Source organism: Rhea americana, unplaced genomic scaffold (assembly GCF_003343005.1).
Source record: "Rhea americana isolate MKP2758 unplaced genomic scaffold, rheAme1 scaffold_231, whole genome shotgun sequence".
In the NCBI taxonomy this organism is placed as follows: Eukaryota; Metazoa; Chordata; class Aves; order Rheiformes; family Rheidae; genus Rhea; species Rhea americana.
In genome coordinates, this window is record NW_028186348.1 from 125,442 (window position 1) to 137,787 (window position 12,346).

The 12,346-nt window shown below is 46.9% G+C and overlaps 1 protein-coding gene across 1 annotated transcript in view; it reads right to left on the reverse strand.

Moving 5' to 3' along the window:
• ST6GAL1 (ST6 beta-galactoside alpha-2,6-sialyltransferase 1) overlaps positions 1-12,346 on the reverse strand; it is a 57,576-nt gene that overhangs the window by 18,281 nt on the left and 26,949 nt on the right. The gene's annotated exons all lie outside the window — the stretch shown is intronic.

Below are 12,346 nucleotides of genomic sequence, written 5' to 3' on the forward strand. Positions count from 1 at the left end.
GGGGGGGGGGGAAGCTATTACAGAAGAACCATATGGCCCTGAGGATAAACAAGTATTTTCTTAGATAAGCACTGTCTTCCCACAAAAACCGTTATCCAGGCTTGGCAAGGCCAGCAGCAAAGATATTATTAACGCATGTGTTTTTTAAAAGCTTAAATGCCTGTTCAAAGCAAACAGTTCAAGTTTCGCTTACAACAGCCACCTTCCTTCTTAGCCAGGAACCGAGGCTCAGCCAAGCAGGGAGCCAGTAGCTTGCCTGTTCGCTGCTCCCGCAAGACTGGTGACCTCCTCAGTGGAGGAGGCACCTAATAGTAGGACACATCCCTCACGCATTGAAGTAAAAATCCTAGTGCTAATGCTCCACTCAAGTCATGAACATTATGCAGGGGAAGAAAAAAAAGGTAGCTTTTCCTAGAGAAAGATTTTACTGCTTATTCTTCAGTAGACAGCTTCGCACAATCCCCATCAAAAGCAATAGCAGGGAACAACACATCCTTCTCCTCTGGAGCAAGTAAGAGTGAACGGTATGGAAAAGCTACTTTATTACACAGTGTTTTATCCACAGGTCCTCCAAAAATACTGTCCAGGCCTATGTATTTTAAACTTCACAGCTGCTTCAAAAAGGTAGGGACAGCTTTATGCTGCCAAGGAAACGCAGTAAGAAAAAGGAAGATTTCACACAGTGCTACGCAATTTGAGAAGCAGCTTATGCTTGCTTTTGTAGGAACACCGAGTCAGCACAATGCCATATACGCTGAATTACAAGTGCTGCAGTTCACCACGTTAAGTCCTAAATTACAGTGTCCTAACGCCGATTACTTACGTTTTCTTTTACGTCTATGAAGACACTCATCCTGACTTCTCCCAGAGCAGCTCTCAGCTGAAAAGCAAACATTCTCCCAGCCTCACTTCATAAACTACAAAAAGGATTAAAGCACCACCAATAATCCTAATTTTCATTGAAGTAACCTTCCTTTCCTTGACAGATTATCTCATCTGTCGCTTGGCTGAGAAGCGGGTGCCAGAAAGGCACACCGAAGCCTTCCACCAGCATCCCTTCGGGCCGCGAGCTGCAGCGGGCGAGGGCTTCGCGGCAGCCTCGTCCGCAAGCAGCTCACGCACGGCTCCCCTCCTGCAACGGTTATAGCAGGGGTGTCTCTCCTCCCGCCCGTCTCCCCTCCGCACCGCCTGCCGTCCCCGCGGGGCCAGCTTCCCCGGGGTTTATCTGGGCGTCCTCGCCAACAGGAAGAGCACGACCAAGGCCGGAGAGCACACGAGCCAGTCTGCTAAACAGGAAAATGCTGCTATGAGTCAGACACCACTGTCAGAGGCTCTGCGGGGAAACTAGACTGAGATAGCAAGGGTTTTGAAGAGCTACATTTGTAAATGAGAGAAATAGGAACACTGAAATGTTGTCAAACATCTGTGTCAGTTTTTTTAGCATAAGACACTAAGACACCTCCTTTTAACCATGCTGCGTGCAGGCCACCAGTCCGATTCTATTTGCATCATACCTATTTACACAAAACAAGGGTCTGACCCGTAGAAAATGTAACCAAAAGCCCTCTGTTCGGAAGGACAAAGCTGTAGCACCATGCCGTTGACTTCAGGAGTCCTTCCCCACTGACTTTGCAGGTTACTCTCCTTCCAAGGAGGACTCTCGTGAGATCTTTGGAGCTATGTCCAGTCACCCTGTAACAACTAGACGGGGAGCCGGGGGGCATTAATTCCTCAGTATAGCCAGCCAAGATCTTGTGTCCAGGTATCCAAGTGTGGCAAGCATAACTCAAGCCAGCACTGCTGCAAAACCAGCTGGCTGAGGGCCACCTTTGCCTCCTTTCTTCCCAAGCTGCCACAGCCAAGGCAGTCTTGCTCAGCTTTCGTTGCCCAAGGCTGGGATAATCTAGGAGAGACAGGCACTTCGCAGCAGAGGAGTCTCATAGGAATTGCAAACTCATTCCCAGACAGTGCCAGGGCACTGGGTTCCTGATGCCACACAACACAAGGGGCCAAACAAGTCCAAACAGCTCCCCTCCATCCAACCCGCGCAGAGGAACCTGCAAAGCTCACCGTAAGCACGAGGCAGTCCCTACGTCCAATAACTGCATATGTTACTGTAAGGTGAACAGTTAGATTGCTTCAATTTGTAGCTGGTAAAGTAGGTTCTGCAAGCAAATAGATTTTAGCAGAGCCACAGCATTTCAAGATGCCTTTTGTGCGTCAGATGTTCGCTGCAGTTCAGTTTATTACAACTATCGCATACAGTATCATTTAATTTACTTGTGCAGAGAGTGTCCCAATACGAGATTCCTCTCAAATATTCTGCCACTATCTTTTCTGCCAAGTGGGAAAACAGTTGCTTTTCCAGGCAAAGGATAAGCTTTGCAAGGTAGGATGGCACACATCAGTGGTGCTCTCTCTCCAGATCTGCAGGTAAATCATTTGGGTACATTTCTGTATCACAGCAGTTAGTATAAATGTGCTCTTCTGGAGGTGGCAAACTTATCTCCTGCCATCTCCAGCCAAAGCACAAGTGTGAAATACCAGTACCATGAGAGAAATGACAAACTAATAAAGCCACATACACCACCCAAACCACAAAACATCTACCAACAAAATTTACCTGGGCAAATAGCTGCTGCCTCCTTGAGACCCAGAGCCTGACTTCTGAGCATCAGACCCTAGAGGGTGCAGCATTTGTTGGCCCACAGGCTAACACTACAGTGCAAATCCTCCAGGGGCAAATTTTGGTCCTATGCAGAGAACAGATTATGCAGTATTTTCAAGGCACTCAGGAATTACATCCTATCCACACACTCTTACAGTTAACCTTCAGGCTCAAGTATCTTCCTGTACTCAGGCCTTAAGCAAAGCCCAGAAAGGTGTCAAAAGCCTGCCTCCTCTTCCACCTGAGACTTTCATCACCCAGGGAGCTGCACACAGCAATGTCCTGGTATATACTGCCAGGCAAGGTCATGTTATTTTTGTCTGCTGAATGGTGGGGGAGAGCAGCTGCTTCAATCAGATAGCTGAGAACAGCTGACGATCTGCATTTCCACCACCCAAAGCAGATTTTCCATGAAAGTGCTTACGAGTGACTGCACTGCAAAGACAAAGTCAGTCAAGCCCTTACCTGTTTCCCACTTTGATCAATAGGAGATACGTTGGGAACCGTACAAGTATTGACAAATTTAAGAGAACACTCCTCTCCGAGCAGTCCCACGCAGCTTCCAACATGGCTTGGGGATGCAGCTCTGTCACCAGCTGCAATAACGCACATCATTTGTTTAACTGCTTCTTGCAGCCACTCACACTTTCGAAACAGCCCAAGGCAAGGAACCCTGCAGTCCTGTCCTGGGCAAAGACAACCCCTCCTTCCCTTTGGTTCAGATCAGCTAAGCTGACGGTACCCGGAGTCATTTTACCTTCTCTACCTTTTCCATGCCATTCACAGCTGTGTGTCTAGCAGCCTCTTTTCCCCTCGCATTTCTTTTCCAAGTCGAGACCTGCCCAGTTTAACCTCCTCTTGTCCAGCAGGGCTTGCATGCCTCCCGCGGTGCTGGGACGAGCCCGGCCGCACGTGCAGGGGCTCTGGGCCCCAGAGCGACAGCGCCGCTTTGCTCTCCCTCCAGAGCTCCCTCCGAGTCCGTTTCCTCATCGATGGCACCCAAGCGTCACCCTCTGTTCTGCACAACGACTTCAAGACCGCTTGCGAGCCGTAACGACTCGCACCGAGCGTCTTCCCAGCACCAGGAGAGAAAAGCAAAAATTAAGTGCGTTATTTTACCTTTGCCAACACAGGTTCTTCTCCCACTGACTGCCCAGTCCAGTACTACCGGATCTCACTACAGCTTTTCGGTTTCCCCTCTGGTGTCAGTGGTCCTCCGAAGACGGAGCAAACCAGGCCCACGAGCTAAGCGTGCCGGCCCCTCTAGGGTCGCAGCCGAGATCCCCCGCAAGCCCAGCAGCGCCCACAGCCTCACGTCAGGCAGTCACCAAGCCGAGACGGGACTTGACTTAGCGCAGGTCAGCTTAGTTTCCTTCTCCAGGGCTTTCGGTAAGTGACCTCACCAAAAACTTGGAAACCCAAGTGAACTGTTTCCCTCTCTGTAGGCCTGCTACCTTCTTAAAAAGAGAGGGGAGGAAAAAAAAACAAACAGATTTAAAGCGTAACCATCTCCTACACAGGGACGACGAGACCTCTGCATTAATTGTTAGGTTTTCTACACGTAGTTATTTTATCGCTTATTATTATACTTACTGGTCTGAAGTGATGGATCTCAAAGCCCTTTAAAAATACAGCATCGTGTTTGGCACCTCCTATTTTGCAGTTCATAAGCCGAACTAAATGGGTCCCATCCCACAGTACTTGACGAGCTCCACCCTTGAGCTCCCTTCGAACTACTGGTGCAGACCAGTTGTCTCTAAGGCGTTCAGCAATCATGTCGAATAACGCTTTCAAATTAAAAGATAACTGCCGAAGCGCAGCCTCTGGGGCTGGGCACACGAAGGGAACGCTTCGACCTCTTCTGCTCTGCCTCTCCTCGGTGCCTCCTCTTGTACAGCAGGTTCAGTCACCTGCCGCTTCCTTGCCTTTGAAGTATTTGCAAAGGCTTTTTTATTTTAGCAGCTTGTTCTTCAGTCTTTTTTGGGGGTACTGCAATAACCATTTCGTATTTAAAGCTGCAGCATCTATATTCCTTTCCAGGTTTCCTTCATTTACACACGGTTCATTTCCATCTGCACCTACCCTGCTAGCATCCTTGAACATAAAAGTGGTATAGCTCTATTTCCAAGCTTTTTTTAGGGTATTTTTGAACATTTTCATGACAGTGCAAGCATTTTTCAGTTCAACCGCACCTTTTAGCTTATATTCATTTTTTAAGCTCTTAGTACTACCCTTCTTCCACCCAGCATCCTCTATAATGCATTATCGTGCTCCTCATGCTTCTCTTCCTGAGTACGGAGTAGTACGGGAATGTATCACTCCGTCCACCTTGCATGTACTAAAAAGCTCTATGCCTGCCAGAAAAGATATGATGGTTTCACAACTGAAAAAAACCCTTCAGGAGAGACAAAGTTCAGTGGGATGGGGAGCAGGGGTGAGATTTAAGCACATATTTTTCATTTGTTTCATTTTTGTTTCATTTTTAAGTGTCAAAAAATTGGCAGTTTAATAGTCGGAGGCCTTCCTTTCTGGCTGTGTCAGCATGCTGTTCCCTCTCTTTTCCAAAGTCTGTTCCCTTACTGCTTTCAGAGGGTGACCCTGCGTGACACGTAGCACCAAAGCACCTTCCCTTCGGCCCCAATTTAAAAAGCAGCAGTTCTGCTTTCATTCATGCAGGTGCCCCAGCACGTGCTCCACCAGGCACCTGCGAGACCACACTGCAACAAATGCTGGCAGGACTGCAGGCAAGAAGCCAACTGCACCGACACAGCTGCCGCTTTCAGTTCCCACCAGCGCGGTGGGACATCCGAGTTGCTTGAGTCCAGCAAACGGAGCCTCGTCCACACCGTACCGCGGCGCAGTCTTAAAAGGAGGGCACGTTTGGAGTTCAGACACAATAAATCACTTTGTGTTAGCCCATGTTACATAACCAAATGACAAATCTTCTCCAGGGCACTGAATCAGCTAATCCACGCACTTAGCAACACCCTAACAGTCATAACCGTCCCAGGAACGAGCAGCAAGGTGTCCAGCAACACCTATCCGGTCTGAGAAACAGCTCTCCAAAGAAGCCCGTCTCAGGTTGCCATTACACCATTACACTCCTGTCCAAACCCAGGGCAAAGGGGAGAAATCGGGTCTTCCTCCTGCTTGGGACTGACTGTACATCTGGTTCAGGAGGAAGTAGTGAAGCAGCCTTCAGGAAGGCTTTTAGAAAGGGGAGCTCCACCAGATGCCAGAGCCAGCTGACTTCCAGATGGGCTGGAAGTTTCCAACTAACTTAAAGCAAAATTAAAGTGTTAAACATGGCTGCAGTGAGAAATAAAAGCGGTGTGCTCCATCACCTCCCAGGCTAATTCAATTCTGGTAGGTAGAGCAAGTATCTGAGGGTCACAGAGAGCACTCTGTAACGTGTCAGCAGTGATCGCGGAGCACACCAGCAGTTATTCTACACATGAAGGGTGAGACTGTGGCTTTTACAACTACAAGCTGCAGTAGAAGGTCCCTCTATCTTGAGGAACAAGGTGGAGGGGGGCAGTGAGAAGGTGGTGGCTCCCAGCCACCAGGGAGGTCCTGCAGAAGTGTGACACACAGTAAAACCAGTGTCATTACCCGTAGAGCACATGCTCTCTTTAGCATTGGTAAGAAAGGGACTGGTACGGGGAGAGGGGCGCAGCTAAGACTCATTCCCTCAGAGGAGCTGACACGGTCAGCGATACCAGCAGGAAAGCCTGGCACAAGGGCTATTCAGCGGTCCTTCAGGGTTGGCCTTGCACGAACACAGGAGGACAAGCTCACTCCCAGGACAGCGGGGGAAAATAAATAAATAAGCTCAAGGCATGCAGTGGCTTGAAGACTTTGTTTGTTTATTTTAGAGGACCGGGCTCTCGGCTAGCCAGGCGTTACCCACCCAGCGGGACTTTGCGTTTATGATCTCAGGCATGGGGCCAAATTCTTGGCTGGTGGGACTGGCACTGCTCCATTACAAACACGGCCTCCTATTCCGGGCACAGACATGCGCCGACCATTCCTCTTCAAGGAAAACGGCCTGGAAAGGGACCCCCACCCCCGGGCCCGGCACACCCCAGTTCAACCAAGGGCACCTTCCACTCGGGTGCAGCAAGGCCAGAGGCGCACATTTCTTCGGTTCACTTTTCTAGGCGGAGTTATGCCGTGCCACCAGTTTGCCAGCAGAGAACACGCCAAATCGCCACCAAGAGCTCCTAACACTTGCTCCAGGCTGGGGGCAGCTCTCAGAGTTTGGTGTAAAACTGCAGTAATTTCTTGATGGGTGCACACCCCGAGAGGCTACTGCAAGCCGTGGTGGCACTTCAGATTTTTCAGAGAGAAGAATCCTCATTTCAGCAAGATACTTGAGAGACTGTCAGTAACAATCATCTTCAGCTTCTGAAATTGCCAGTTTCAGATTCAAAAGGAAGAAAAAAAGGAATTTCATGCCCTGTACGAACGCACTCCGAAATGCATCATTTCTCCTTTACTTCCACCTCTCCAGCGGCATGACTTTACTGGTGCAATTTTCAGTATCAGTCAGCTTCATCACAACCATCCCCATGCTGAAGTCGCAGCAAAAATTCCCCTCAGCTTTAAAGGCTGAGTATTCATTTAGAACTACTGAGTTTACATAAAACATTATGCCTTCAAACCAAAGAAATAATCTGTATAGTTTTTCCCTCTTCCTCCTCAAACAATACCTTTCCCCAGGACGCTTATTTTCAGAAATGGGAGGGAAGCATCTCTTTATTTCAAATTAGTAGCACGTAGCAGGTGAAAAGGTATCGCCTCTGCAAATATCACTGTGCATTAAGACACAGAATTCGTATTCTCTGGCTCCACGACAACCAATATATTTTGTGCCAGCTGTAGCTACACTGTCCTTAAGGATATCCTCTCTAGGACTTTATAGCCAGCCTTTTGCAGGCAGGCACAATATCCTTTTGTCTTCAAGGACAATGCAATAAAACACTTCTAACTGGCTCAGGGCGGGGGGAGGAGCTAATTTAATCTAAACTAAATGAAACAAAAGAAACTTGCTGAACTGTAGGTCTATTATTTCTAGATTTGGTACAGCAGCTCTGCTCAGATTTGGTTCCTCTCTCCATGCTCCCAGCTCCTCCTGGTCAGCGGAGGCTGGACTTCCTCATGGCTAGTGCTGGCCAGCCACGTGTCACCAGACACCTTCACTCCAGACTAAGCTACGGAAGTAAAATGGCAATTCTGGCCACGGACTTCAATAAGCACTGATTGAGGCCCTGCGTGTTAGAGCAAAAGACTCGCACCGCATTCAAAATAAATCTGCTTTCACTGAGAAATCCGTAATACTGTAACGTAAGAGAGATGTACAGATGTGAAGAAAGCTTGTCAAGCATCAGTTGCTGGAAAAAAGAATTTACAGTCATGGAAGGGCAATGGAAAGGTCAAAATTACAGTCAATTAACTCTTTCATTTCTGATAGAAAATAAAGGAGGTGGAAACACATGTGAATAGTCAGATGTTTTCCCCTGACCTAAAAACACTTGCTTTTCTGCTGTCTCCTACACACAGCATGAAGCAAGTTAAACAGATACCTCTTCTCACCATGCACCATCAGTTTCAACTAGTAAAACAAAGACTGAAATTACCACAGGAAAGCTGGATATAACTACACAAAAGCTATAGAGAAACCCTTGTCCAAGTGCCAGACCGCGACACAGAAGCCAAACGTAACAAACTTGCAGGAATTCATACCCCAAAACCCTGAACACTGCTCACCGAGCGAAGCTGTTGAAGCAGCAGCCAGGCTCTCAGCATGCCAAGCATGTTCAGAGATACCTTTTGCCAAGGAAAGTCTCCGAGCACCGTCCCAGGCAGTGATTTCACACCCGATCTACACCTCATGATGAACACCGGCAAGTACCGCTCTGTGCTGGTTCCGATTCCAAATTGCTACTTCAAATATGAATTCTAGGGTACTTTATACGTTTTAACGGACCTACGTTTAAACTTGTACACACCAAATTTAAGGAACAAGCAGATCATTTTCCTGTGAGTTTGGGGATACTGAGCTTCCAGAAAAGCATGAGCAGAGGCCCATTCTCGTTAATTCATGCAATCTCCTACCAGAAACAGCTGATCCAGTTATAAAAACAAGAACTCAGAAACAGGCTTGTCAAACACAAGTTTGATTTGTTGATCTGCTAACACTAACCCCTTGTAACATCATTTCAAATCCAGCTACTACCATTAATAAGCCCGTAAGGAAGCTGCCAGGGAAGCGACCTTCCCTGTTCCTGGTAGGTCGTGCATTTGGACAGTCTACTTCCAATATCAGTCCAAGTCTTCAGCTAGCATTGTTGACATACCTCCAAACGGTGGGATTAAAGGAACTGAAGATCTAGCCCAGTGTCTTTGTTCTGAATAAAATTCACTTTTGTAAGTTACATGAAATGTAAGTGTATAGCACAATTCACTTTTTGAGACACATTCTGGGCTTCTAGACACAATCAAGACACATTTCAAGAACTTAAGACACTCCTCACCCCTGCAAAGTTTCACATATGTATTTACAAAAAACATCAATGAAATTTCCCTGATCAGGTCTCCATTTTAAACTTCCTTGCTATTTTTTTTCCCCTCAACATCCCTCTGCCCAAAAGCTTAGGAAAGGAGAATGTGTTCAGTAGTACTTCCTGTCCAGAATCAGTCTTGAATCTGCCCTTGTTTAAGACTCTGACAACCGAGAACACTTTTTAGTTTCGAGACATTTGTTGTTTCCTGCTTGCAGCCACGGCGCTCGAGTCGGGTGGAGAAGCTGGCGCAGGTCTGAGCACCAGCGCTGAGCTCCGAGACCAGAGCGCGCTCCGCGGGGTGCACCAGCCAGAAACAGGCCATCGGGATGCCTTCTCTCAGGAGAAGGATTTCGCTTTTTCTGTCCCTCTAAGACACCACAAGTGTCCCAGTGAAGGGTCAGTGGGGTTGTGCGTATGATAGAATTTGATCCGAGTGCAGCAAAACAATTAAGGAGGATTAATACAGCTGCTGGAGAAAAGACAATGTGCAGGTCCTGAAAACTGTGAAACATTAATTAAAGTTTACTGAAGCTGAGAGAGTCACATGTGCAGTAGAGGCCATTTTAGTGTCTCTCTGCTCTAATTAATAATATTTCCTTCTGCAACATTTGCAGGAAGAGCAAGCACTTCCTCCCTGAAGGAAACCCCCTGCAATAGAGCAGAAATCAGGTATCTTTTATGCCTGGGATGGAGAGCTTTAAAAGAGTCCATACTCAATTGCCTTTCTTTTTTTAAAAAAAAATCTCAAATTGTTCCTGTTTCATTACTTAAGTGCCATCAGTGTTAGCATTTTGCCATTCCGGTCAGTTTTCTCAAGAGGTCAACTGTTACATAGAACTGCCAATCCTGATTTCACCTTGTTCACATTCTTATTTAAATCCTAAACAGAAGCTAAGAATAAATAAATAAAAAAAATAAAGTAAAATTTGGGGAGGATTCCTTATCACTAGAACTTTTTTTTAACAGAGCTTTTTAAAATATCCTGCTGCTATGAAACGTAACAAACCAAGTAGCTGGCCTAACCCATAGGTGTTAAGTCATTCCTAGTAGGAAGCTTCTTTTGGTCTGGTTTCGTCTGAACTAATCATTTTTGATCAGAACCTACTTCCCAATACAAATGGAAATGGGGGGGAGGGATAGAACTGGCAGACCGGCTTTGACAGCACACTCCTGATCCAACACGCAGCGCTGAAGTTGATGCCCAGCTTCAACGTTCATCAAATTTACAACACAGCACTCTCACCTAGGAATCTGAATTGTAAAATCCAAGCAATTCCTCAAAAGTAACGTATCCTCAGCGCAAACTGAAAAGGCCAAAACGCTCCACGGCGGCTTCCTCCACCCCCCGCTAAGGACGGGGACTGAACCTCAGCGCCAGATGTTCAACATTCAGCTGAAACAAACCGTTACAAATCACACAAAATGAGTAGAATACTACAAAACTTGTCTCCTCGAGACTAGCTTGTGCGGTAAATACTATTTACAGTTCTCACCTCCTACAATCAAACAGCTAGATAGACAACACGTATCAGGAGGAGCCCCAAAACCAACTCTCGGGGCGATCCACTTTCCGCGCTCGCTGCCGGCGGGGCGGGCAGGAAGCCTGCGGGCTTTGACCACGCGCCTAACCGCTTTGCTGCGGGAAGCCGCTGTTCCCGCGCCATCGTGGTATCGCGGGCGGGAACGCCACAAACGGCGGCAAAGACCGCAAGGGCCATCTCGCGCCTTTCCTAGCGTACGTCCAATTTATCTCGGACAAGGCAGTTTTGTCTTGTTTTTCAACATCTGATCCATGCCCAGCAGCGGATAGCGTCAGGCTTAAGGATCACTGAACTTTAAGCAAGGCTGACTTGACGCGGCCCAGATTGAGCATTAGGTTGCAGTTCCTCATTTATTTTATTTTGTTCAAATCCGCCTGCTTTTACTCCAGCACAGTTGAAAGGGGGAACCGATTCCCCTGTTCACTTACTGACGATAGGTAAGTCAACAGCTGCGCTGCAAGCACAGAGAAAGCCAGACTCACCAACACCTGCATATCTAAGTACAACCACTGCGGCTACCACACGCCTCCCAGATCCAGCGGCGGTGGCTCGCTCCCAGGTTTAGAAGCGCCGAGAACCAGCCCTGTCCTTCACACTGGGAACCCCCAACACGCAAGCTTGCTTTCTAGCAAAGAGCTTTTCCTCTTTTTCCAGAGAGGAAAGAGACCTCAGAGTATTATTTGGGAACGTACCAGCAGCCAAGTGTTCCCCTCAGGCAAAACCTGCAGAGGATCCCAAACCCCTTGGTAAACCAACTATATTCATTTATTTTATTTAATACCTCTTGCTTAGATGGAGTCCCATTTTTCTGTTATGAAAGCTAAGAAAAACTACAGAAAAGCCTAGCAAAATCCCCTCAAACTATTGTGGGATTATTAGTTTGCATTTCATTGGCCTGTTTGTTTTTCAAACATCAGGACAATTCAGCTAAGCTTCTTCTGCTTGCACTGAAATGTACGTGTATGCATGCACACACACACACACCTATATATACATACATATATACACACGCACACACACACTTATACACACATAGGATGTATATATATCCATCCCCAACTGATCTCGGGTTATAAAATAATGCATTCAAGATGGAATAAGAAACAGATTAACAGAAATGAAAGCTTTTAGGTAAGATATCCAACACATGCATATGGGCCAAGGTTGCACGTCATCAAGGAAAAATTACTACTGCAAGTCTTTTTTCAGAATTTTTCTTTCTCTTTCTGAAGTGTTAGAAATAAAAATTACTAGTAAAAGAAATTCACTAATTTAATGAATATCCTCTGAAGTCACTCAGCAACAACTGCTTCCAAAATACGGGAATCAAAATTACAGCTTGTCCCAATTTTTAGGTTCCTCTCACTTTGGGTTGCATATAAAGACTTCACTTGTCTGTATTTCCATAAGGCTTTATCTGTACTGCACCTCAAACGTGACTTAACGAAACCACTTCCCTGACTGGGGTGGCACTTAAGAGAGCTGTTTTAAAAGGACCAAGGATGCACGACACCTTCCAGAGCTACTCTTACCAAACTGGGGAGGCTCTCCCTAAGCCACGGCAGTTTCCG